The sequence below is a fragment of the Phascolarctos cinereus genome, unplaced genomic scaffold (assembly GCF_003287225.1).
Source record: "Phascolarctos cinereus isolate Bilbo 61053 unplaced genomic scaffold, phaCin_HiC Scaffold_9;HRSCAF=440, whole genome shotgun sequence".
Taxonomy (NCBI): Eukaryota; Metazoa; Chordata; class Mammalia; order Diprotodontia; family Phascolarctidae; genus Phascolarctos; species Phascolarctos cinereus.
In genome coordinates, this window is record NW_027556402.1 from 17,279,046 (window position 1) to 17,304,477 (window position 25,432).

A 25,432-nucleotide genomic window follows, 5' to 3' on the forward strand; every position below is an offset into this window, starting at 1 on the left:
CCCAATGTGTGTGGGGAATGGAAAACCTCCAGGGGGTCAACGACGAATTAAATCAGAGATGTGTCCTTTGTGACAGTGAGGATTCATGCTGGAGGACTGGCAGGCTGTGAGGAGAGGGCTACCAGACAATGTTCTCCCCTTCTAGAAGAAGTACTGGCTCATTCTTCATATGTTTTTCTATCCAATGCCAACATCCCCACAAGCAAAGAAAAGAAAGTAATATTTTCAAACCTACTGCAGTGGGTTTCTCTTGAATTGTTAATAAAATTACAGAATGCAGGGGGCCAGGTAGCAGAGGCAATGAAATGTTAAGGCCTTAAATTAAATGAAAAGTTTAATTGGAACGGTTACTCCTTTGCAAGATGGGAAATCCTACAGCTAAGTTTGAAATAAATAGACAAAGCTTGGCCTCTCCTATGTCGCCTATTGAAAACTGACACATACGAAGAAGGCCGCCAAAGTAGCCAAAGTAGCCATAGCTCTGAGGACAGTGGGCTCTGGCAGCAGAGAGACAGCCAGTAATTTTTTATCAACACATTTTATTCATTTCATTAAATATTTCCCAATTACATGTAATTTTTAACTTTTTTTAAATTTTGAGTTCCAAATTATCTCCCTCCTGCCCCTCCCTCCCCTCTCCTTGAAGAGGCAAGTATTTTATATTAATCATACATGTGAAGTCATGCAAAAGATATTTCCACATTAGCTACATTGCAAAAGGAAACATAGACCAAAACAAAAAAAAAAACCAAAAACAAAAACCAAGAAAAATAAAGAAAGTAAAAATGCTCCAATGAGCATTCAGAGTTTTTTAGTTCTGTCTCTGGAGGTGGACAGCATTTTTCATCATGAGTCCTTTGGAATGCTCTTGGATCGTTATATTGATCTGCGTAGCTAAGTCTTTCACAGCTGATCATCATTACAACATTGCTGTTACTGGGTACAATGTTCTGCTGGTACCGGAGAGCCAGTTCTGAAAGAAAAAAATCAGCCCTTGATCATTTTCTCCCTCCTGCCTTTCACCGAGGATGGCACCTGGTAGTAAAGCTACTTAGTCAATGGGAACTACCACATCTGGCAGGGAGCCAGAGGCAGAGGCCAGCTGGGATTGTCGCGAGAAGCGGAAAGACAACAAACCTTCCAGGGCCAGCGGTAGGAGTTGTCTGAGTCACGTGTGTTCCATAAGCACACGCCTCTATTCCTGCGCTCTTAGTTTGTGCCCACTCTTCCCACCGATGCCGTGTAATTGCAAGAGTCACCTCCGCTTTCAGAAGGGCACTGTTATTATTGTCGTTCTTATAGCGCCGGCTCAGAAAATGTCACTGCTTTTATCTAATTGTGTTTACTGGCTGACTATCAAAGATAAGCACACCAGTGGGGACCCAAGAGCTATACAGTTTCAGGAGTAGAGACCCACAGTGTACTTCGAACCTGAACAGGTGCATATTCCCTGGCAATCCCACTTGTTGGTGAAAGATGTAGGGTAGCCCCTCAAAAGTAGCACACTGTTGTAATTACCAGTGTTGGAATGGTAGGAACTCGTGGGGAGGGCTGTTTTCCCAGATGGAGGATGAGAGGCAGGAGAGGCGAGGGTCTAGGGAAGAAGGGGGCCCAGGAATTTGGAAGTTCCGAAGAGGTGAGGAGCCAGTGCCAGTGGCTGCCGCCCCAAACCGAATGTCACCACGAGCAGCTCCGGTCTTGTCTGGCTCACTGACCAACCGAAAGCGCCATCTGCCACAACCAAATTTTCCAGTTTTGCCACAGCTGGGACCTGGTACATGGATCTCCTCTGCACTGCCTGCAGCTGCCTTGCTTCATCCTGCCAGGCAAACTAGCACTGTTTACCCTTACATCTCGGTGGTTCTTTGCTGTCTATACTCTTATAATGGCATTTGTCTCCAAATAAAGAAACAAATTTTAATGCAAAAGGGACTCTGTTGTTTAATCTTTCAGTCATGTCTCACTCCCTATGGAGTTTTCTTGGCAAAGATACTTTTTACAGGTGAGGAAGCTGAGGCAAACAAAGTAAAGTGACTTGCCCAGGGTCACACAGCTAGTAAGTGTCCGAGGCAGGACTTGAACTCATCAGGAAGAGTCTTCCTGATTCCAAGCGCAGTGCTCTATCCACTGTGCCACATAGCCCCCTGAATGGTAAGAGCAGGCTTGCTACAAGACAAAGGGGAACTTCTGCACTCCAAACTCAATTACAGGCCTGTCTTGATGTTGTATGTCTCTGTCTCTTTCTCTCTCCCTCCCTCCTTTTCTCTCTCTCTTTTTCCCCTCTATCTCCTGTCTCTTTGTCTATCTCTCTGTCTCTCTTTCACTGTTTCTGTCTCTGTTTCTCTCTTTCTCTGTGTATCTCTCTGTCTCTCTCTCTCTCTTCCTCCCTCCTTCTCTCTCTTTCTCTCTGTCTCTCATTCTCTGTCTCTCACTCTGTCTCTATCTTTCCCCCCTTCCCTCCTTCCTCCTCTCTCCCCACAAAGAGACCTCAGTGGGCATTCACTTTCTGTCCTACATTCTTGCTGTGTGATTAGGTTTAACTCTACCTTCAGCAATCAGGGCCTGTGTGCCATCCCTAATTGCTTCAAGACACAGTCAGTCTGCTGAGAAATAGAGTGCGATAGTCCAGGGGGAAATCCTCTCCTTTTATTTCTGTAGGTCTCTAAAATGAATAACTCTTGCTCACACGAGTCTGCCTCTGCACTATTCACACCCCCTCCTCCTCCTGCCCCTGCCCCCAGCCCACTTACTCTTTTATGGAAATTTCCCTGCCCCATACTTATACAGCCACCCCTGGCCAAGCCAATATCTGGCATCTCCCTGTCTGTGACGTCAGAGATGGCAAAGCAATCAGACTTATCTGAGCAAGAATCTGCTGCTCCCATAGCCTGTGTCATGGAGCTGCCCTGATTCCACCCCACTCTGCTCCCTATGACACCCTCCCTGGTTTGGAGGTGGCTGCAGCGCCAACCTCGTCCTGTTTGTGGCCCTGACTGCTGCCCCTGCCCCTGCCCTGTCTCCTTCAGCTTCTCTTTGGAGGCTGGTGAGTTAAGACGTAATGGAATGGCCTGTGGCCTGAAGCCTTTAGCAGCCCCTTGGATTCTTTCTAGTAGCTTCCTTTAAGTCCCCAAACTGCTGAACAGAGCCGCTGCCATCAAGTGGTTTTGCCTAAGTTAGATAGCGTAGCCTGGAGGAACTGGTATTGGTGTTTTTCTGCTCCATCTACTAGAAAACACACTCAAGCGACGAGACTTTATAATTCCCCACAGAACTGGAGAGAAAGGAATGTGGCTTCCTGATTCACTACTTCCATTTCACAAAAGCTGGCCCTCATCCCTGCTTTCATGGAGTTTGATGAGGTGACTGAGGCCAGGAATCCAGGGCCGGGGCTCTGTCTTGCCTGGCCTCCCCCACTTCAGCCTGGGATGGCTTCCATACCTAAAAGAAGACAGCAATTCAAACAGAAACAAACACAATCACGTCAAAAAGACGCCTCTGCAGAGCCAGAGACAAGAGACCAGGGCGAGGTGTCTGTCCAGGTTGATTCCACATCACCCCCCTCACGTCCTCATGTTCCAACCCAGGTGGCACGCTTGTCCCTCCCCGTGCACAACATGGCCCCTCCGTGCCTTGGCGCGGGGCTGTCTCCCCTTCCCGAAACACTCCCTTTCTTCACTTCTACCTCTTGGCAGTCCCAGCTCCTCGCAAGGCCCAGCTCACACGCCACTTCCTACAGGAAGCTTTTCCTGATTTCCCCCCAAATTGCTAGGGTTCTCTTCCTCAACCACTTTGTGTGTATTTTACATACAGTCTGTCCCCAAAGTCTTAGTGCAATTTTAAGTTTTAATAACTAGTAAGCTACACTTACTTATCTGTGCACACAGCAGAATGCGAGTCTGCATGCTGTGCATAGACGGATGCTAATTCCTTGAGGACAAGGGCCATTTTGGTTGTCTTGTTTTGTTTTTATCACTAACACTTGACTCCAGCACGTAGTAAACTCCTGAAACACAGGAGCTTGATAAATGTTTGTTGACTGGCTCTGCTGCTGGACACATCGGCTCAATGATTGCTTTTTTTTTCTTTTTGAGGCAACTGGGGTTACATGACTTGCCCAGGGTCACACAGCTAGTAAGTTCTGAGGCTGGATTTGAATTCAAGTCCTTCTGACTCCAGGGTCAGTGCTCTATCCACTGTACCACCTAGCTGCCCCCTCAATAACTGCTTATTGAATTTAACTGAATTGCACAGTCTCAGTTGCCATAATAATGATAAATAAACAAACAGATAAATAAATGGCTTGATGGTCGATTGATTATGTAATGTCCTTTAGGAAACTAGCATGGCTTCCCATCCCCAACTTATGTCTCAGTCTCAGAATAGAACCAGCTGGAATCCTGTCGACCTCCTAACATGCATACATATATGCACACATGCACGCATACATACAAAGATACATACACACATGTACATATGTGTGCATATAGGTGTGTGTGTATATACAGAGAGCTGCATGTGCATATATGTTCATATGTATACACACATACATGTGCACATGTATATAATATATGTATATATAATTTAGATATGTGGAGATATATGTATATGTGTGTATATATATATATATATATATCTCATCAGTCCACACCTAGCTCATGACTGACTTTGGGGATTTTGTACTCTGGGGTGTTCGAGTGACTGACTTACTGTTGCTTAAGGCAACTCAGTGACCTGACCAATGGAGCCCCCGAGGTAACCATTATCTCACATGTGGTATCCATTCCTTAAAATATTGTAGAATTTGAGTATAATAAAGGAAGAATTCTGTAAAAGTTTATTATTTTTCAAACTCTTTGTTAGGAGACTCAGTTTTCTGGGGCCTTGGATCACTTTCCTGGAATACAACTGATGACATCTGAAACCTCTTTTGTTATTTCTATTTTTGAGTAACTATTTGTAAAGGTTAATGAATTGCAAACAAAATATGCAGGATTTAAAATTAACTAACATTTCAGAGTCATCTGATTATCAGGGTAAATGAGATGGAATGTTGTAATCTTTTGGGATAGCGTTTCTTGTAATCTACTTTTAATGATTAGATTTAAGAGACAACACAAGTTGTGTGTTCCCATAGTTTGCTAATCTGTCACCAGCACTAGTGGGAAAGATTGAGGAAACCTAAAACATTGCAATATACAAAAGATTATTTTTCAAGGGAACTGAGATGCTTCAGGAAAGATATGAATAAGTTATAAATATTTATTCCCAACTAGGTCAAAATGTTTTAATGCCTGAGAATGAATGAAGGAGTAGATGAAAAAAGCTTTTATGAAGCACTTACTATGGGTAAAATACTAAGAGCTGGAGAAAACAGAAAAGTAAGGTAGCTTCTTATCTCAAGGAGATCTCATTCTGTCGGAGAAAACCACAAATGTAAAATGATTCAGCTACATGTCAGATGGAAGGATTCAGTGGTCTTTATGGTAGGGTAGGAAAATAGAGTAGGCTTGGGGCAGCTAGGTAGCACCATAATGCAGAGAATGCCATCTTCTTGGGTTCAAATCTGGCCTCAGACACTTAATAGCCTTGTGACCCTGGGCAAGTCACTCAACTCTGTTCACCTCAGTTTCCTCATCCATCAAATGAGCTGGAGAAGGAAATGGCAATCCACTCCAGTATCTTTGCCAAGAAACTCTCCAAAAGGGGCCACAAAGGGCTAAACACAACTGAAACAACTAAACAACAAGGCAAGTAGACAGTCTTTTCTATTGATAACACCATATCTGTGAATCATTGACCGTGCCAAGGACTTTGGTGGAGAGAACTTTCTTTGTTGAGTCTTCAGTCAACTGGGGCTGCTGAGAAAGGGAGGCACTGGTGCAGAAGCAAGTTCCAGGTCACACCTCTACAAGAATTGCTCCCCTGGAAGAGTAACAGTGAGAGCTGAGTGGAAATAAAGCCAAAAGACTTGGAGGTACTGCTCTTCCTGGAACTTCTTGGATTCCCAACCCATTAGTGGCAGTCAAGCCCGGTGGCGGTGGCAGGAATGGAAGCCCCTCCTCCACCAGGCTGGTATACTGAATGATGGCTGGGGGTGGGAAGAGAGGAGGAAATGGGTGGTCAGGCTAGAAATAGGGCTAGTTGTTTGGGGGGTGGGGTGTGCCTCTTCTATGACAAGGCCTCTTAGTTTCCCTTGGTGGTGGGCGGTTCGTGTTTAGTGCTGCTGGTGAAGATCTTCCTTCTGCACCAGGATCTCTGCCCTCAGCCTCCCTATTAAACTAGGCATTGACGTCATCACAGCAGCTTGCTAAACAAACAAACAAACAAAACTTAATGCAGTTGCTGTCTGGAAGCAGGACCTATCTGCCTTTATTGAACTAAAAGCTTGAATAATAACAAATAATCTCCTAATTTGTGACATGCCATTAGAATTGCTGTCCCTATCCTCTACCCAAGGCTGGGGAACCTGTGGCCTCGAGGCCACATGTGACCCTCCAGGACCTCAAGGGCGGCCCTTTAAATCCAAACCAGTAAGTTTGGATTCAGTCAAAGGGCCACGCTCAAGGACCTAGAGGTAACATGTGGCCTCGAGGCTACAGGGTCCCCAGTCCTACTACCCGAACCCCAAAGGCTCTGGGCTCACATAGACAAGATGGATCCTGGAAGCTTTCACCAAAGGGCCAGAGAGCATGCCAGGCCTGGAATTGGGAGGATTCATCTTCCCGAGTTCAAATCTGGCCTCAAACACTCATTAGCCTTGTGGCCCTGGGCAAGTCATTCAACTCTGTTCGCCTCAGTTTCCTCATCTGTTGAATGAGCTGGGACCAAAAGGTTCTTTGAACCCACTTGTAGCTCTCCAGTAGAATCTCTTAGACAAAATTTAACATAGCTCGTGTCTCGGTTTCCCCAGTTGCTGCAGAGTACATTGTGGGGACCAAGTATGGGGCCTCCTTTATTTAGCCACCAGGGATAATTCACAAAGACACAAAGGGCTCAGAGGAACCTATGAACAATTACAAAAACATAAGCCCTCAACTCCCTGGAGCCTCATCGGAAGATAAACACCCTGGGGACGGCCATCATCTTCACCCGGCACCGCTGAGTGGCTGAGAGCAATAGCAGGGAAGGTGGTGGTGAGAGGAAGCGTCTGGGCGTGCGTATGCTGGGTGCCCGGCAGCCAGTGTGGATCAGAGCCACTCTGATGAGACAATTTGGCTGCTGGCTTGGTTACAGTGCCACCTAATAGACAATTCAGCTATCGCACTCCCTCGGAGGATAATTAATACGCCCTCCCTTAAAGCGTGGGGAAAGGAAGATGGCGCACAAGCCAACATAGTGTGAATGCACCACTGCATTTCTCTACAGATTACATGGAGCTTACATCTGTGTCCTGGGCCTTGCACTTACTACCTAGGTGACCTTGTGCAAATCACCGCATATCTCTGGGCCACATTCTCCTCATCTTTAAAATGAAAGGACAAAACCAAATGTCCTCTAAGGTAACTACCAGATCTAACTCTATGACACCATGACTTACACAATAATGTCGTTGGGCCTCAGGGCAAATGGCAGAGGTTAGTTTATGATGTAACAGGAACACAGCCAGAAGGACACCCTTCTCTATGATCCATTATGGTACAAAAGGACCTTTGGAGAAAGTTCCTCAAGGCTCCTGTCATACCACAAATATCCAGCACATCCAGACGGAGCTCTCTAGCCTTAATGCTGAGAACCAGCCGATTATCACAGGATTAAAAGATGAAAAGACGCTCTCCTCCCTTTCAGAGCCAAGTTCTAGAAGAAGCTGTGTCCACTTCCTGTCTTCTCATTCACTTCTCAAAACTTTCTAGTTTAGGGGCCAGCTGGGTGGCAAAGTGGTTAGAACACCAGCCCGAAGTAAGGAGGACCTGAGTTCAAATCCAGCCTCAGACCAAACACTTGATACCTTGATACTTACTAGCTGTGTGACCCTGGGAAAGTCACTTAACCCCAATTGCCAAAAAACAAAAACAAAACTTTCTAGTTTAGAAAGCCATAATGAGAGTACAAATTTAAGGTTAAGTAATGTGCCCACAGTCAGACAGATAATAAGTGTCTGAGACAAGATTTGAACTTGGGTTTTTCTGACTCATCTTCAACTGATTACTATAAGCAATAGCTCCAAAATAGATCTTCCCTTCCAACTTCCCCACCCCACCTCCATTGAGAAAGAACAACAAAGACATTGTTATAGAATGCATATTTAAGAAAAACACAAGACTGCACTGTCCATGTCCTCCCAAAACATGTCTCAACCTGTGTTGAGTCCATCATCCCTCTGTCGGAAGATGGGTTTTATTGTTCAGTTGTTTTCAGTCACATCTGCCTCTCTGTGACCCCATTCAGGTTTTCTTGGCAGATACTGGCGTAGTTTGCCATTTCCTTCTCCAGCTCGTACACGTGAGAAAACTACAGCAAACAAGGGTGAGTGACTTGCCCAGGGTCACACAGCTAATCAGTATCTGACGCCACATTAGCATTCAGGAAGACAAGCCCTCCAGGCTCCAGGCCTGGCACTCTACCCATCGCACCGCCTGGTTGCCCTGGAAGATAGGTAGCATGCTGCAAGTCTTTTGGAAATGCATTTGATCCGAGGCTCTAAGTTCTTCTGGGCTGTTTAAGATAGCAAACTTCTGATGCATCATTCCAGTTGTGTAGTCATTTTATTACACAGCCTCCATCATTTCCTTGCATAATCTACATGGATTGTCTAGCCTACACAAATATAACCTTTCTGTAGTTTTTCATGACAATGACCTGTATCTGAATGGCCAACATAAACCGCATCATTCCCACAAAGACATCTATATGATTCAGCCCAGTGTCTGACACTTCATTGTCTACATGCTGTGGGCTGAATGCACACGGATGTCCCCCACAGAGGGCCCTTTGATTCACTCTTGGATCTTAGTGGTTTCATTGGCTCCACTTGGAGGCAAAGCTGCTGTGGGTACCTGTTATTCAGTCTTTACTACTGCTTGATGAAATGACGTCTCCTTATTCCCAAAATATTGCTATGGATTTTAGGCTTATTAATTATGTTCTCTAAGAATCTCTCTCAACCTCTAACTCATTTGGTGAGGGAATTATTCATCTTGCGATAATGCCTACATATGATTTTGTTGATAGTATACAGATTTTTGCTGGGATATTTTCCAAATTTCTTACAGTCCATTTTACCCTTCCAAAAGTATGCATTAAGATTTGTATTGTGTTGATTAAAACATGTACTTCCCATTTAGATTTTATTTCAGGACGCCAATCAATCTCTTAATATAGTCAGTAACAGCCTTCCTTTTGTGCTCCATGTATCTTACCTGAAGACCAAGGTTTAGGGAAGTATTGCGCTTATGCTTTTTTTTTATTCAATGTGACCTCCAAATTCAAGCTCACAGCTTTCTATCTTCATATTTCTTTCATACACACTCAGAATTTTATATAATTGCTGCAAATTTGCAACACTCAAATGACATTTTCATACCATTGGAAAAGGATTCATGGGGGAAAGAGCTGCTTAAGTTGTATTTTAAGTACATCAATATAGCTTCCTATCATCCATATACCTCAAGGAGCTAATAAAATGTTTTATTTAAACTCATTTAACTTATAGGCCATGTTTAATTCTATTCAGGAAAAATAATAATAGATTTACAGCTAGCCAAAATGTATTTCCTTGAAAAATCTCACATTTTATACAAATAAATCTTGATATTGTTGCGGTCAGTGGCACTTTAAAATAGAGAACAATTTTCCACATGGACATCAAAAACTTTAGCATTTTCACATGTATTTTGCAGAAAGTATAGGCAAGCACAATAGCTATACCATCCATTTGAATATAATTTTCAAAAGGTAGAGACTATTTGGTGTGTTGGTGTGGGTGTGTTTATGTGTGGGTATGGGTAGGTGTGGATGCAATAACAATAGTTAATTAACATGTATGTGGCATTTTAAGGTTTGTAAAATCTTTTAGACACATTATTTCATTTGATCTTTACAACCCTGTGAGGTAGGTGCTATTATCATCTCCATTTCACAGATGAGAAGACTAAGGTTGAGAGATCTTAAGTGACTTGCCCAGGATCATCTGGCCAGTAAGTATCTGAGGAAGAATTCAAATGCAGATCTTCCTGACTCCTGTCTGTCTGTCTCTCTACCTCTTCATTCTTCTTCCCCCTCTTCATCTCTCTTTCCCTACAGAATGTGTATATGTGTTTTATATGAGTTTGGCACATTGGGAGCATAACAAATATTAAATCATAGCAATGTAAAATATTTCATCCCTAAGTGGAAAAATAAAATAAAGAAAAAGAAAGGGAGGAAAGAAAGGAAAAGGAAGGAAGGAAGGGGAGAGGGAGGGCGGGAGGGTGGGAAGGAGGGAAGAAGAAAGGAAGAAAAAGAGACAGTACAAAGAATCCAGGTCACAAATATTTTAAAATATCATTTATTTTATAAATAGGACAAATGGTAGTCTCTGTTCTGTAAATGCAAAAAAAAAAATCACCTTCAGTCTTCTGGGTGGCTCCCTCTAACTAATATATACAAATGACAAAAAGAAAACTGAGGCTGACAAATGACTGTTGACCTGTGCTAATTTGTTTTGGCAAAGAAGCTGGAGAAAAAAACTCAACGCAAGTTAGTCAAAAAAATGTTTCCAAATCTTTCTTTGAAAGAATTTTAACAATATGTGTCAAAAAAAAAATTGGTTCTGTGCCACAGTTCAGTGCCAATCCTTTTAAAAAGTCTTAAATATTACACATAGATGTAAATGTACATATATTTACAGGCATGTACAGTTATGGGCTAGAAAGCTGTGGCAGGAAATTCATTTTGTTGAAACTTTGGAGAGTTTTTACTCTTTTCTCATTCATTTTCCAGTATTACAAACAGCTTCATTCTTAATCTATGGATTATGAACATCTTAAGAATTATAAGACACGTCTAGCTCCTGATCTCAATAAAGCGTCTTTAACCATCCAATAATGACACCATTAAGTGTAGGCAATTAATCTCCTTCAGACTGACGTCATCACATTTGGGAACCACTACCAGTATTTCTTAATATTCCTCCAAGGGAATTCGGAGAATTCAGACCCGGAGTCCAAAAGCCAAAGCTGATTTCCACCAGTCAGGTAATATGAAATCACACTCACTTTTATCTAGAATTCCCTGGGTTTTCCCCCATTACTCCATTCACTGCATTTCATACTCTCATAGCTGGTGTGTTCTTTCAAAAGATTTTGGTGGTTCTTTCCTTGTTAGCATTTCTGTCATACATAGGGTAAACGAATACGATGCACACACCCATTTGAAGGTGATAAAATTGATACAAAGAAAGAAATATGGTGATGATAAGATTTAAATGACCCTGGTGACTCTGGGTGACACTAGTCGTGGTGAACAGGAAGTTGAAACTAAAGTTAATCACTGTGGGTGCTATGTAGCTGGTTGGATATTCTGTGCTTTAAAGAAATTGGACTTTCAGGTGATGATTCTCCCTTTGGAGAGGAAAAGCCTGTCACAATCAATGTTGCAAGACTGATATATTTTGAGGGCCATGCCTTTCTCTAAGTGCTTTAGCTTAAGCCTCCAAGCTTCAAGCTAAAAGAGATATGGTAGTCTCCATTATTCATCTTCCAAAAAAGACGTAGTACCTCAGTAGAGTACTCTGGCTGAAACTACAAGCTGGAAGAGTCATAACCTCATGCCCAACGGAGTCATTCACAAATCAACCACCAAACACTTATTAAGCACATCTATATGCCAGACAGTGTTCTAGGTGCTAGGGATACAAATAAAATAGGTGAAACAATCTATTTGCAAGGAACATACATCCTAATACAAGGAGACAACAAGGATAGGTAGATTAGATAGACAGATAGGTAGATAGATAGATGGATAGATAGATAGATGATATTATAAAGAGAATAAATAGAAAATAGCTAAATACAAGGTAGTTGCTGTGCCTAACAGCAACTGGCAGTGACCACAGGGCCAAAGGAACACCACAAAATAGCAGCCATCTGAGACCAGAAGGGAGTAATGTATGATAGAGGTTATATTTCATGCCTACATGCCTGAAATAGACTTGATGTCCCCTCAGACCAGAAAGAACTGGGCCCAAGGGCAAAAGTGACATCAACGGAAAGCATCAGCAACATTACTTGCCCCTCCGCCACCATGCCCTGTCCATATGTCTGTGTCCCTGTGGTAGGTGCTCTGGAAATATCCATTCTCTACATTTGTGGTCTGCCACATGTGTTCCCTAGGCTTATCAATTCTTCCCACTGATGATGAATATATTTGTGAGAGAATATTCCTCAGGTATATGGGGAAGAAATGTTTTATTATGACCTTGATTATCATGTTGTTTCAAGCTCTTACTTTCGACTAACAATGCCCTTTGGCTGATAAGAAAATGTAAATATATCAATGAGGATGGGTGAGCTATGCTTTTGGGTGGAAACACGCTCATGGAAGACCTTGAAATTGGGTAACATCTTGGGGCATCCAAGTTTGGGATTCCTAAGGGTGCTACATGTGATTTGGTGATTCATTTTATGATTTTTTAGACTCTAAATTCTCCTTTGACTGACATGTGAACAAACTCTTTAGAATTCTTTTAAGTAGTAGTGAGAAGCAAAGATTTCTACGGCCATAGAATGGTATCCGAAGATTTGTTTCCATACAAGATGATTCTGTCAACAGAATGCAAAAAAGGCCTGAAGTACACTGGGTGCACCCTCATGGAATGATGGGAGAACACAGACAAGTGTCACAGGATGATCAAGTATGGATATATCAGAGCAAGGAATTCTAAGAATAGAGAGGGGAATCAGCAGCACCCACTGACCCAGACATCTGCCCTGTGCTGCACACATCTGGCTCTGTTTAAATAGCTATTAGCCAGTAAACTTGAATTACTATGTATGACTTTATGAGGCCAAAATTTGGAAAACATTTTCCTCTTCCTCCCCATTCCCTCACCCAATAATGAAGTGCAAAAGGAAGTGATGAGTAATCAAATTTAAAATTACCCCCCCAGTCCTTGAGAATCTTTGCTTTTTTGAGAGATTCTGGATCAGTTTCTTTGCTAGTCAAAATTGCCGCACATATTATAGACCCCCTACTAACCAGGATCTATCAGTTAGATGGCAGCGCCATATTTATTTCCATGTTTACTTATGATATTGAATGATTTTGATGTATGGAGGGGATACACTTTTCTGGAAGACAGCCCTGAAGGTGATCTGAATGAGTTGTTTTGTTTTTGCAGAGGGATAACAGTGTATTAGTACCTTGTTCACTCATTAACAATTCATCATCTGTGACTATATCCACGGGAAGACAGAAATGACACTGTCCTTTAGGGGGAAAAATCATGCCAAGATCATTTTGGGGTGAAAATGGAAGGAAAATGAACAGGAAAAATGGGAAAAATTAGAAAAAAATTTTACCACACCTTTTACAATCAGAAATGATGGGGCTGCTACACTTGGATTCTAACATCACAGTCTCAGATGTGCTTATCATGAATATGCTTAGGCGGAAGCATCATTAAAGGAAACAAAAACAGGTAGAGCAGACCAATTGATCAAATGTATATGGAGGTCTTCTCCACCATAGTGGTGAAAACTTTTGGTCGTGAGGCTGTGCCTGACTCAGGCCAATCCCCTGGTAGTTTAAGGTTCAATTCTGGAATGAAATGAGACACTCATGTTATTCAACAGTTATCATTCAGCATTCAACAGTTTTAAGAGTCATACAAGGACATGACAAATGAAGGGATCAATGTTATGAGACAAATAACCACTATGATGGAGAAGACCCAGAACAGGATCCAGGTGGAAGAGGGATTCTATCCAGTCCTCCTGTCTGTGGATGCCAATGAGTTGATTGTGTTGAAGCCCCGAACACTGCAAAGTGTCCTGAGATAGAGTTCTATGTATTCAAAGGAGTTTGGTCTAACCATCACACAGGGAGAACCAAATGGATAAACAATGTCCTTGGCTCAGAGTTTGACAGGCACCTGAATGGATATGCCAGAGCTCATCCATTAATACGAAATCTGGAACAGACTGTACAGTTGGACACAGAGTTAGGGGGAGCCGTGGGAAATTTGAGGAGAGATGAAGATGTTTGAAAGAGCCATTGTAGTGACTAATTGAAGAAAATGAAAAGAACACATATTGAGTTTTAAACAATAGTAATGATGGGGCAGCTAAGTGCTACAGTGGATAGAACACAAGTCCTGGAGTCAGGAGGACCTGTGTTCCAATCTGGCCTCAGACATTTACTAGCTGTGTGACCCTGGAAAGGTCACTTAATCCCAATTGCTTCCCCAACCCATACAAAAATGAAGTCAGCTCTCTAGCCACGACATCAAAAGTGCCAAACACCTATCCTATGGGGGTAGTCTGGGGCCCTCAACACTCACATGTGCAGCCTGAAGCAGATTAAAATGCAACTGGGAAAAATTTAACAAAACAAATAAAAATATGATACATCAATAGATAGATAGAAAGATAGATATGTACATATAGGATAAACATAGAGAACAGCACATTTGAAAACCAAGTCAATCTGTTCCCTTCTCGGACCCTGAGGCAGGGTTTAATGACTCATTTCTATGAGCTGACCTGCCTCTCCTGACTCACACAGCTGTTCATGACGTGGATATGATCAAGGAAATAATTACTTAGGGGAAACCTCAGCATGCCAAACTCTACAGGGCCCCTGTGACACTGACATCTTGGCTTCCCCCAGGAAAGACAAACATCAGGTGTTTGTGGCGTTGAGGATGCTGGAAAGTAGTTGAAAGTTTGGTTTTGGGGTTTTTTTTTCTATTGGGTTTTCAAAGTTCAAGAAGAGGGACGGCCCTCCTATGCTCTCTCTCATCCCTGTGCGGCTGGTTTCTTTTCATCTTCCTTTTCTGCTACGTCTCTGTGCACACGAGGAGGAAGAATTTGGCCCACAAAGAGGAAAGCCTAACCCAAATGATGGAAATGCCCAAATGTCAAGCTCACCAGCTGGCTTTAGGACTATATTTGAAAATGGAAATAAGTGTGAGGATTTGGAAGAGAATGCAGTGGATTTGAATCTGGAGAGCTTCAGAAATAACTAACCTCAGGAATAAGAAGTCTTCTCTTGGACCAAAGGCAGCAGTTGACGGACAGCTGTGGCAATGACTTAATAAGAAAAATAATACCAATTCACCAAACTGGGCTGCATGAAATGGAAGGAAAGGTTAAAGAATTCTTCATGGCTACAAGGAAGGTCGAGTTCAACCATGTCATTCTTGAGGATTACGCTCACTCACCAGCCCTGTGCATTTTGACATATGTTTATTTAATTGAACTGTAAAATCAATAAAAGACTTAAGAGGGGCTCTTTTGGTTGTCTGTTCTTCCTAAAAGCTAGCTGGAAATGTCTGAACAGCAATGACAAGCCATAAACACTGGATTTTACCGTTTGCCCAACAACAGTGGCCTGTGTGTTGGCTGAGCTGGGGGGAAAACGTGGATAGAATGGCATTTTCTATTCTCTGGGCAGCCAGGAAGTCAGGTAGAACAAAAGATGAGACATCGTGTTTCCAGGTTCCCCTCTGCTTCTTCTCTTTAGAAAGGGGACAGTATTGAGAGAGAAACTTTCTCCCTCAACCTCTGGAAAATGCTCAGCCAGCATGCATTTATTTCAAGAAAGATTAAAGTGAAGAAAGGGAGGTAGGGAGGCACGGAGAAACCATTTGAAGGATCAAGGGAGCTAGAAAGTACATATAGAAATTTCTCAGAAATGGAGAATTTGGGCTTTAGGGTGATGGCTTGTCTAGGTGGCCAAACTAAGGCCTCTGGTGAGTGTCATGGAAATAAATACTTGGGTAGATATTCATTCCGATATTAATTGGAAAGATCATTGTCAGTGATCACCATCACTAGCTTGAACATGCTTTGACCTTTCCCTTCATCAGGTAGGCTCCAAGTACTTGAAAAATCTGGAATCAGTTTCTTCTGCCTCATTCTGATAAAAGCAAATGTCATCTGTGGTTCACGCTTGGTTTCTGCGCAGGTTCAGGCATTTGCTAAAATCTGGACCCAGAGTTCCTTTCTGTAAGGCTTTTTCTTCTCACAAGATGTTATCTATGCTAAAGTCAAAGCACAACATGATTTTTAAAAAAATTTACCCCAAAAGAAATCAGAAAACTAAAAATTCACATTCATGGAATGCTTTTAGCAGGAGTATGCTGGTAAATGTTTAACAACCAGCTCTCTGCGGGAGGGGATGTATATAAAATATGCTTTTAAATTTAATCCGCATTATTTTCACTCATTCAGTAAACATTTGTTAAGTGCCTACTATGTACCAGGCACTCTGCTAAGCACTGGGGATACAAAAAGAGGCGAAAGACAGTCCCTGCCCTCTAGGAGCTGACAATCTAACAGGGAGGCAACATGAAAACAAATATATACAAAGAAAGCTACATGGAGGATAAATAGGAAATAATTAACAGAGGGAAGGCACTGGAATTAAGAGGGATTGGAGAAGGCTTCCTGTAAAAAATGGGATTTTTAGTTGGAACTTAAAGGAAGCCAGGGAGGTCAACAGACAGAAGGGAAGAGGGAGAATGTTCTGGGCATGGGGGACAGCCAGAGAAAATGCTCAGATCTGGTTGATGGAACAGCCAGGAGGCCAGCGTCACTGGATCGAAAAGTACACGATGGGAAGACAGGTGTAAGAAGACTGGAAAGGGGCTAAGTCCTGAAAAACTTTGAATGCTAAATAGCATTTGGTATTTGATGCTGGAAGTAATCGGAAGTAATTGGAGTTTAACTAAATGGAGTGTGTGTGTTATGTGTGTGTGTGTGTGTTGTGTGTGTGTGTGTGTGTGTGTGTATGATATGATCAGATCTGCACTTTAGGAAAATTATTTTAGTGGCTGACTAGAGGATGAATTGGAGGGGAGAGAGAGTTGAGGCAGGCAGACCCACCAGCAGGCTGTTGCAATAATCAAGGCATGAGGTGATGAGGGCCCGCATCAGAGGTGAGGCAGCACCAGAGGAAGGAAGGGGGCATTTTTGAGAGATGGTGCAAAAGTGAAATCGACAGGCCTTGGCAATGGCTTGGATCTGGGGGATGAGAGATAGTGAGAAATCCAGGATGACTACTAGGTCGTGAGCCTCAGGAACTGAGAGGATTATACTGCCCTCTACAATAACAGGGAAGGTTGGTGGGGAGGTTTTTTGGGGAAAGATAATGAGTTCTGTCTTGGACATATTGAGTTTAAGATGTCTACTGGGCATCCAGTTTGAGATGTCTAAAAGACAGCTGGAGATGCCAGATGGGAGGTCAAGAGAAAGATTGGGGCAGTACAGGTAAACGTGAAAATCACTGGCATAGAGATGGTCATCAAATTTGTGGCGCTGGTAAGATAATCAAGTGAAATAGTATGGAGGGAGAAGAGAAGGCGACCCAGGAAGGAACCCATTTTTTCCATCACTTCTGTAAATATAGACAGTCAACAACAAATAAAAACCCCAATTTGTAGCATTTGCCAATTTCCAACGTATATATGCCCACATCGAAAATTTAACAATCAGCTCACATGAGCTAGCACAAACTGGCTCCAACATACCTCTGTCTTTCGACCTCTCAAAGAAGTTTCCTTCTATAAAGTAGACAATACAAGCATCATTATATTCCTGATTTTGTAGATCACATAATAAGAGTTACAGGTATAAAGGACCTTAGAAGTCATTGGGTCAAGCCCACTCACCTTACCATAAATTAAGTGGCCTGACCAAGGTTATATAAATAGTGAATGACAAACTCGGGACTTAAACATAGGTTCTCTGTCTCCACACTCAGCACTCTCCACTATACCACACTGGCAAAATTAAGGGAAATTTATGTTAAAAATTAGCATGTGAATAAGGCATTATGGTTCCCAAAGTACTTCAATATGTAATAATAGTATCTTTATAGCACTGGAAGGTTTACAAAGCTCTTTACAAATATTTGGTGTATGCTCTTTGACCCAGCACTTCCCAGCCTGCATCCCAGAGAGATCATGGGGGTGGGAAGGGGACCCACATGTGCAGGGGTATTTATAGCAGCTCTTTCTGTAGTGGCAAAGAATTGGAAATTAAGGGGATGCCCATCCATCGGTGAATGGCTGAACAAGTTGTGGTATATGAATGTAATGGAATACTACTGTGCTGTGGGAAATGATGAGCAGGTGGACTTCAGAAAAACCTGGAAAGACGTGTATGGCTGATGCCGAGTGAAGTGAGCAGAACCAGGAGAACATTGTGCACAGTAACAGCCACATTGTGTGATGACTAACTTTGATAGACTTAGCCCTTCTCGGGAATGCAAGGATCTAAGACATCTCCAAGGGTCTCATGACAGAAAATGCTATCCACATCCAAAGAAAGAACTATGGAGTTTGAATGCAGATCGAAGCATACTATTTGCTATTTTTTTTCCTTCTGTTTTGTTTTGTTTCCTCTTTCTTGTGGTTCCTCCTATTGGCTCTGGTTCTTCCTTACAACATGACTAATGTGAAAATATGTTTAATGGGAATGTGTATGTGGAACCTATAGCAGATTGCACGCCATCTTGGGGAGGAAGGCAGCGAGGGAGGGGGAGAAATATTTAAAACTTGAGAGCTTAGAGAAGTGATTGTTGAAAACTAAAAATTAGTTAATAAAAAAAAAAAGAAAAAGTATTAGCTCATTTGATCCTTACAACAACCTTGGGAGGCAGGTGATTTTACTACCCTTTTTGAGAGATAAGGAGACCGAGGCTGAGAGAGGACTTGCCCAGGCTCACACAGCTAGTGAGTACCTGAGGCAAGATTTGAACTCAAGTCTTCCCGAATCTGAGTACACTGCGCCTGTATTTATAGTAACTGTGTTCCCCATAAGTAACTACAAACATTATCATTCCCATTTTGAAGATGAAAAAAACAAGTTTCAGAGATGTGAAGTGATTTGCCCTTTATTGGCAAGGGGATCTAATAGGAAGGGTAGTTTGCCCAGTTGGAAGGAGGGACTGAAGGATCATGGGAGATAGAAAGCCACTGTGGATAGAAGAAACCCAGCAAATTTTCCCCACTCTCTGAAGAGAGGGAGGAGGATGGAGGGAAGATGGGCACCAGTGACAATCCAATGGCAGACGAGATAGCTGTTGCCCGGAACTGAAGCTACTCATGAATCTCCGGAGCCTCGTCTGACTCGCTAGCCCTCTCGTGGAGGTGTTTGCTTGCACAGACATTGCTCTCTGCCAGAATATACTTGTTTGCGTGCGTTAGGTCATGATGAAATTATCTTTGCTCTACTTTCTCCAAAACGGAAGTACAGCCCTTGTGAGATTCCTACTTTATTTAAACCGTGCTTCTTTGCTGTCTGGACTTTTGTAGATAAGACCTCCAGATAAATATAAACTGGCTTTTGTTGTTTTCCGAGCAAGTGCATGCTAAAAAAAAAAAAATGGACCAGGGTCCATGTCCAAAGGAAACCTGAGACCAATTTCCTTAGATTTCATGTGAACTGCGTACTAAGATGGAAGAGTAGAGAGAACATTCAAACTGACCTCTCCCAACATTCCCCACTAAACAACTTTAAAATAAGGTGTCGAATTGAATGCTGGAGCAGCATAACCAGCAAAATGTCAGGGGGAGACATTTTTTCCAGCCAAGGACAACTTAGGAGGCAGGAAAAAAAAGTCTGGGGTGCACTGGGGTGGGAGCCGGCTAGCAGTGCAGCTTGGAGACAATGCCAGCTGTGGGCCTGGGAGGTAGTGGCAGCAACAGCAGTGGCAGTACCAGAAGCCTTCACTGCCAAAAATGATAAAAGGTTGGGCATCTGGTCAGAAAGAGATTACAGGGGACCCCTGTGCTGGCCCTGGGTGCAGGACTGCATGCCAGACTGGCAACACCTTAGCCATTACCCAATTCCCTGTTGCGGTTCCAGGGTGGAGAGAGGAATGCTAGTGCTTATAGTTGCAAGAGAGTGGGGGCCCTACCTGGGTAAGGACAGTATGCAGACTAGAAGAACAATGACCATACCTCTCCTCAGACCTCTCCTTCCAGACTGTAGAAGCACTGAAAATTTATAGACCCCTGGAACTAATAGTAAAAACAGCAGAGCACAAAAAGCCTGAAGCGTGAGACAATGACCTCCCCCCCAACCAAGGTAAGCAAAACCCAAGTCTAACACAAAGTTCTAAGTCAAGAAATGGTCTGGGGGAGGGGCATAAGCAAACAACAACAGCAAAAGCACCTGACTATAAAGCTCCTATGGTGACAGGGAAACCCAAGACACAAACTCAGAAGACAATGACTTTAAAACATTTACAGGAAAAAATTCAAAGAAAAACACAGATTGCACACAAGACTAACAAGAACTCTTAGAAGATGTGGCACAGTGGATAGAGCACCAGCCCTGGATTCAGGATGACCTGAGTTCAAATACAGCCTCAGACACATAACACTAGCTGTGTGACCCTGGGCAAGTCACTTAACCCCACTGCCCCCCCCCAAAAAAAAAGAATTCTTAGAAGAGTTAAAGAAAGAGATAAAAAAGAGACAAAAAAGTTTAATCACATAAGAGTTGTAAAAGAAAAAGTGGAAAAATAAGAATAATGCAAGAAAATTATGAAAAAAAAGAATTAACAATTTGGTTAAAAAATATTGAAGTAAATAACTCCTTAAAAAGTAAAATTGGCTAAATGGTAAAAAAAAAAAAAGTACAAAACCTTCAACGAAGAAAACAATCCCTTACAAAGCAGAATTGGCTAAGTGAAAACTAATGACTCCACGAGACATCAAGAAGCAATAAACAAAGTTAAAAGAATGAAAAATAGAAGAAAATGTGAACAAAAAAACCCCCCTACCATTGACCTGGAAATAGATCAAGGAGAAATGATTTAAAAAGTATTGGATTACACCAAAGAATTGGAAATTGAGGGGATGCCCATCAACTGAGGAATGGCTGGACGAGTTGTAGTATATGGATGTAATAGAATACTATTGTGCTATAAGAAATGATGAGCAGGCAGACTTCAGAAAAAACCTGGAAAGACTTGTATGGACTGATGCTGAGTGAAGTGAGCAGAACCAGAAGAACATTGTATACTGTAACAGTCACATTGTGCAAAGACTGACTTTGACAGACTTAGATCTTCTCAGCAATGCAAAGATCTAAGACAACTCCAAAAGACTCATGATGGAAAATGCTATCCACATCCAGAGAAAGAACTATGGAGCCTGAATCCAAATGGAAGCAGACTGTTTGCTCTCCTTTTCTTTTGTTGTTTTGTTTTGTTTCTTCTTTCTCATGGTTCCTCCTATTAGTTCTAATTCTTCTTTACATCATGACTAATGTGAAAAATGTGCTTAATATGAATGTATAAGTAGAGCCTATGTCAGTTTGCATGCCATCTTGGGGAGGGAGGAGGAAAGGGAGAAAATTTAAAACTCAAAATCTTATGGAAGTGAATGTTGAAAACAAAAATTTAATTAATTAATTATAAAAAATTATTGGATTATCCAAAAGCCATGACTAAAAAAAGAGCCTAGACATTATATTTCAAGAAATCATAAAGGAAAACTGCCAGATATCTTAGAACCAGATTACCAACAAAACCCAGCAGCAAAAGATAGAAAGAAAAAGTCCATTTAAAATAACTTCAGACAGGATAAAATACTTGGGCGTCTATTTTGCCCATGTTCTGAAGGCCCATGAAAATCTGACAAATGAATTGATATAATAATAGAAGTTAATATTTTAAGTGTTCTCTTTCTCAGGCAACAAATTTGTGCTTTCATAGCACTTTAAGGAAAGGATGTCTGAACCCACAGAAATGGCTTTCTATTTCTGTCTCTCTCTATCTCTGTCTCTATCTTTCTATCTCTATCTTTGTGTCTCTCTGTGTGTCTCTCTCTGTCCCTCTGTCTCTCTCTGTATGTGTGTCTCTCAGTGTGTCTCTTTCTCAGTCTCTCTCTCTCTCTGAATCTATCCGTATATCTCTCTGTCTCTGTCTGTCTGTCGTTCTCTCTCTCTCACAACTGTGATCTCATAGTTTTGGAAGTTGGGAAAGCTGCTTCTTCCCTCAGAAAAGATGATCTCAATTAGCTTATGTATGACTCTAGAAAACTATTTCTGAAGATGAGAGAATAGGCAGTTATTGATGTTCTGTGTCTCCCCTTTCCGATATTAACAAGATCTCTGATTTTCTCCCACATTTTTGATATCTTCCCCTTCTCCAGGTAACTTGTACATTCTTCTCTCTATAGCCTCACAAGAGTGTCACTGCCAGCATGGATCTCTGCTTGGTGCATTCATCTGCTTTTCCTGTCTATTTTCATTAGTGCTATTTCTATTTCCCCAGCAGCACAACTATGACAGTGATTTCAGAGCCCAGATGTGATTGTTTTTCTTTCACAGAGAAAATGTGTTATAATTCTCTTTATAAATCTCTTCCATTTTTCTTCAATTTTTTATCCTCCCATTTTTATGCTTATATCCTATTAGTTAAGGGTTTGCTTCATTGCATATCTTGAAAATCTTCTTTTTCTCTTTTTTTTGTTGTTGGTGGGGGGATGGGAAAACTAAACATATTTGAGTAAAACAAATCCATACTTTCCCATGCCCACATATGTATGTCTAATTCTGCACCTTAAGACCATGCTGTAGTCACTGTGTAAATGATTCTCCTGTTTCTACATCCTCTACTCTGTTCCAGTCCATAAAAGTCTTCCCAGATTTCTCTGAATTGGTTCCTTTCATTATTTCTTATTGTATAATAAAATTCCATTACATTCATATACCATAATTTATGCAGCCAAGTCTGAAGTGATGGGTGCCCACTTAGTTTTCATTTCTTTCTTAGAAGAAGGGCTGCTACGAGTATTTTTGTGTCTATGGGTCATCTCCCACTGTCTTTAAATTCCTTGTGGTATTAGTGGGTCAAAAGGTGTGGCCAGTTTAATGACTTTTGGGTCATAGTTCCACATCACCTTCCAGATGTACTAGATGAATTGGATCTACCAACAGTGAACCAGTTTGCCTGTTTTTCCACAATCTTTCCTTTTTTTACATCTGCAATCATGCAAAACATATTTCCATATTAGTCACATTGTAAAAGAAAACAGAGAGAGAGAAAGAGAGAGAGAGAGAGAGAGAGAGAGAGAGAGAGAGAGAGAGAGAGAGAGAGAGAGAGAGAGAGAGAGAGAAATATGCTCAGACTCCATCAGTTCTTTCTGTGCAAGTGGATAGCATTTTTCATCATAAGCCCTTCAGAATTGCTTTGGATAATTGTATTGCTGAGAATAGCTAAGTCATTCACATTTGATCATCACACAATATTGCTGTTACTGTGTACAATGTTCTCCTGGTTCTGCAGACTTCACTTTGTATCAGTTCATATAAATCTTCCCAGATTTTTCTGAAACCATCCTGCTCATCATTTCTTACAGTGCAATTGTATTCCATCACAATCATATACCACAACTTGTTTAGCCATTCCCCATTTGATGGGCATCTCCTCAATTTCCAATTCTTTGTCACCAGAAAAGAGCTGCTATAAATATTTTTGTGCAAATAGGTCCTTTTCCACAACCTTTCAAATAACTATCATTTTCCTTTACCCTTCCTTTGCAAATGTCGTGAGTGTGAAGTAGAATTCAGAGTATTTTAAATTTGAATTTCTGTAACCATCAGTGTTTTGAAGCATTTCTTTATATAATAATTATTGCTAACTTAGATTTCCTCCTTTGAGAACTACTTGTTCTTTTTCAAATGATTCCTTTGACCATTTATCTTTTTTTTTTTTTGGCAATTGGGGTTAAGTGACTTGCCCAGGGTCACACAGCTAGTAAATGTCAAGTGTTTGGTCTGAGGTCAGATTTGAACTCAGGTCCTCCTGACTTCAGGGCCGGTCCTCTATTCCCCGTACCACCTTGCTGCCCCGTTTGATCATTTATCTATTGCAGAACGACTGCAATTCTTATATATTTCAATAAATTCCTTACATATCTTGGATATCAGAGAAACTTGTCATAAAGATTTTTTTTCCTCTTAACTGTTTCTTTCTAATTTTAACTGCACTGGTTTTGTTTATGAAAAAAAGTTTTAATTTTATGTAATTAACATTGTCTATTTTGTCTTCTATGAGCCTCTCTATCTCTGATCTGGTCATGAGTTCTTTCTTTATCCTTATTGGCAGTTTTGCCTTGTTCTTGTTTATGATGTGGCCCTTTTATATCTAGGTCATCTATCCATTTTGAGTGTGTTACAGTACATGGTGTGAAATCTTGGGCTTAAAACTATTCTCTGAGAAACCACTTTCACGTTTTCATAGCATTTTTTTGTTGAACAGTGAATTCTTATCCCAGTAGTAATAGACTTTGGATTCATCCAATACTGTTATTACCTCTGTTTCCCTCTGTATGTTGTATACCTAATCTGTTCCACTGACTGACTTTTCTATTTGTTAGTCAGTACCAAATCATCTTGATGATTCCAACTTTACAGCATCATTTGAGGTCTGGTACAAATTTGGGCCTAAGGGAATTTAGGCTTTAGGAGGCCTATAGGCCTCTTCCTTCCTACTTTTTTTTCAACTACTTTCCTTAAGAATCTTTCCTTTTGTTCCACTAGAAGAATTTCATTTTGTTTGTTTGTTTGTTTTTTCCCTACCTTTCTAAAGTAATCCTTTGGAGGTCTGGATGGCCTGGTATTGGACAAATAAACTAATTTAGGTAGTATTGCCATTCTATTGCAACAGCCCAATGTTAAGCAATTAATACCTCTCTTCTTATTTAAATATGTCTTTATTTCTACAAAGAGCATATTCTATTAAGTATAAATATTATATATAATATATCAATATTAATATTAAATATACATAATTATATATAAATATTTTATCTATAAAGAGCACATTCATATAATGCCTGTACATATCTTAGAGGTAGGTTCCCAAATACTTTGTACAATCTATAATAATTTTGAACGGAATTTCTTTAATGGTGGGTTTTATTGATAATATAAAGGATAATGATATGTGCAGCTTTTGCATCCTGCTACTTTGCTATACATATTGTTTCAAATAATTTTAGTTGATTCAGTGGGATTTTCTATGTTGACCATTATACCATCTATAAATAGAATTTTTTCCTCTTTCCATATGTATATTTCCTCAGTTTCTCTTTCTTGTCTTATTGCCATAGATAGCAACTCCAGCACCTCTATATGTTAAATAATAGTGGTGGTAATGGACATCCTTGCTTTACACCTAATCTTGTTGGAAAGTCCTCTAGATTCTCTCCATTACATATAATGCTGGCTCTTGGTTTTAGATAGATATTATTCGCCATATTAAGGAACAGTCT

At 41.2% G+C, this 25,432-nt stretch overlaps 1 protein-coding gene across 4 annotated transcripts in view; it reads right to left on the minus strand.

Annotated features, from left to right (window-relative positions):
• Positions 1-519: 519 nt before the first annotated feature.
• Positions 520-25,432, minus strand: part of COX18 (cytochrome c oxidase assembly factor COX18) — an 89,333-nt gene continuing 64,420 nt past the window's right edge. For 2 of the 4 annotated variants that reach the window (XR_013483859.1, XR_013483857.1), the window contains one exon: positions 520-973. The gene's annotated coding sequence lies outside the window, so the exon portion shown is untranslated. Of the gene's footprint in view, positions 974-10,467; positions 16,181-25,432 lie in introns of those variants that run through there. The other 2 variants (XR_013483858.1, XR_013483856.1) reach the window with 1 other exon arrangement.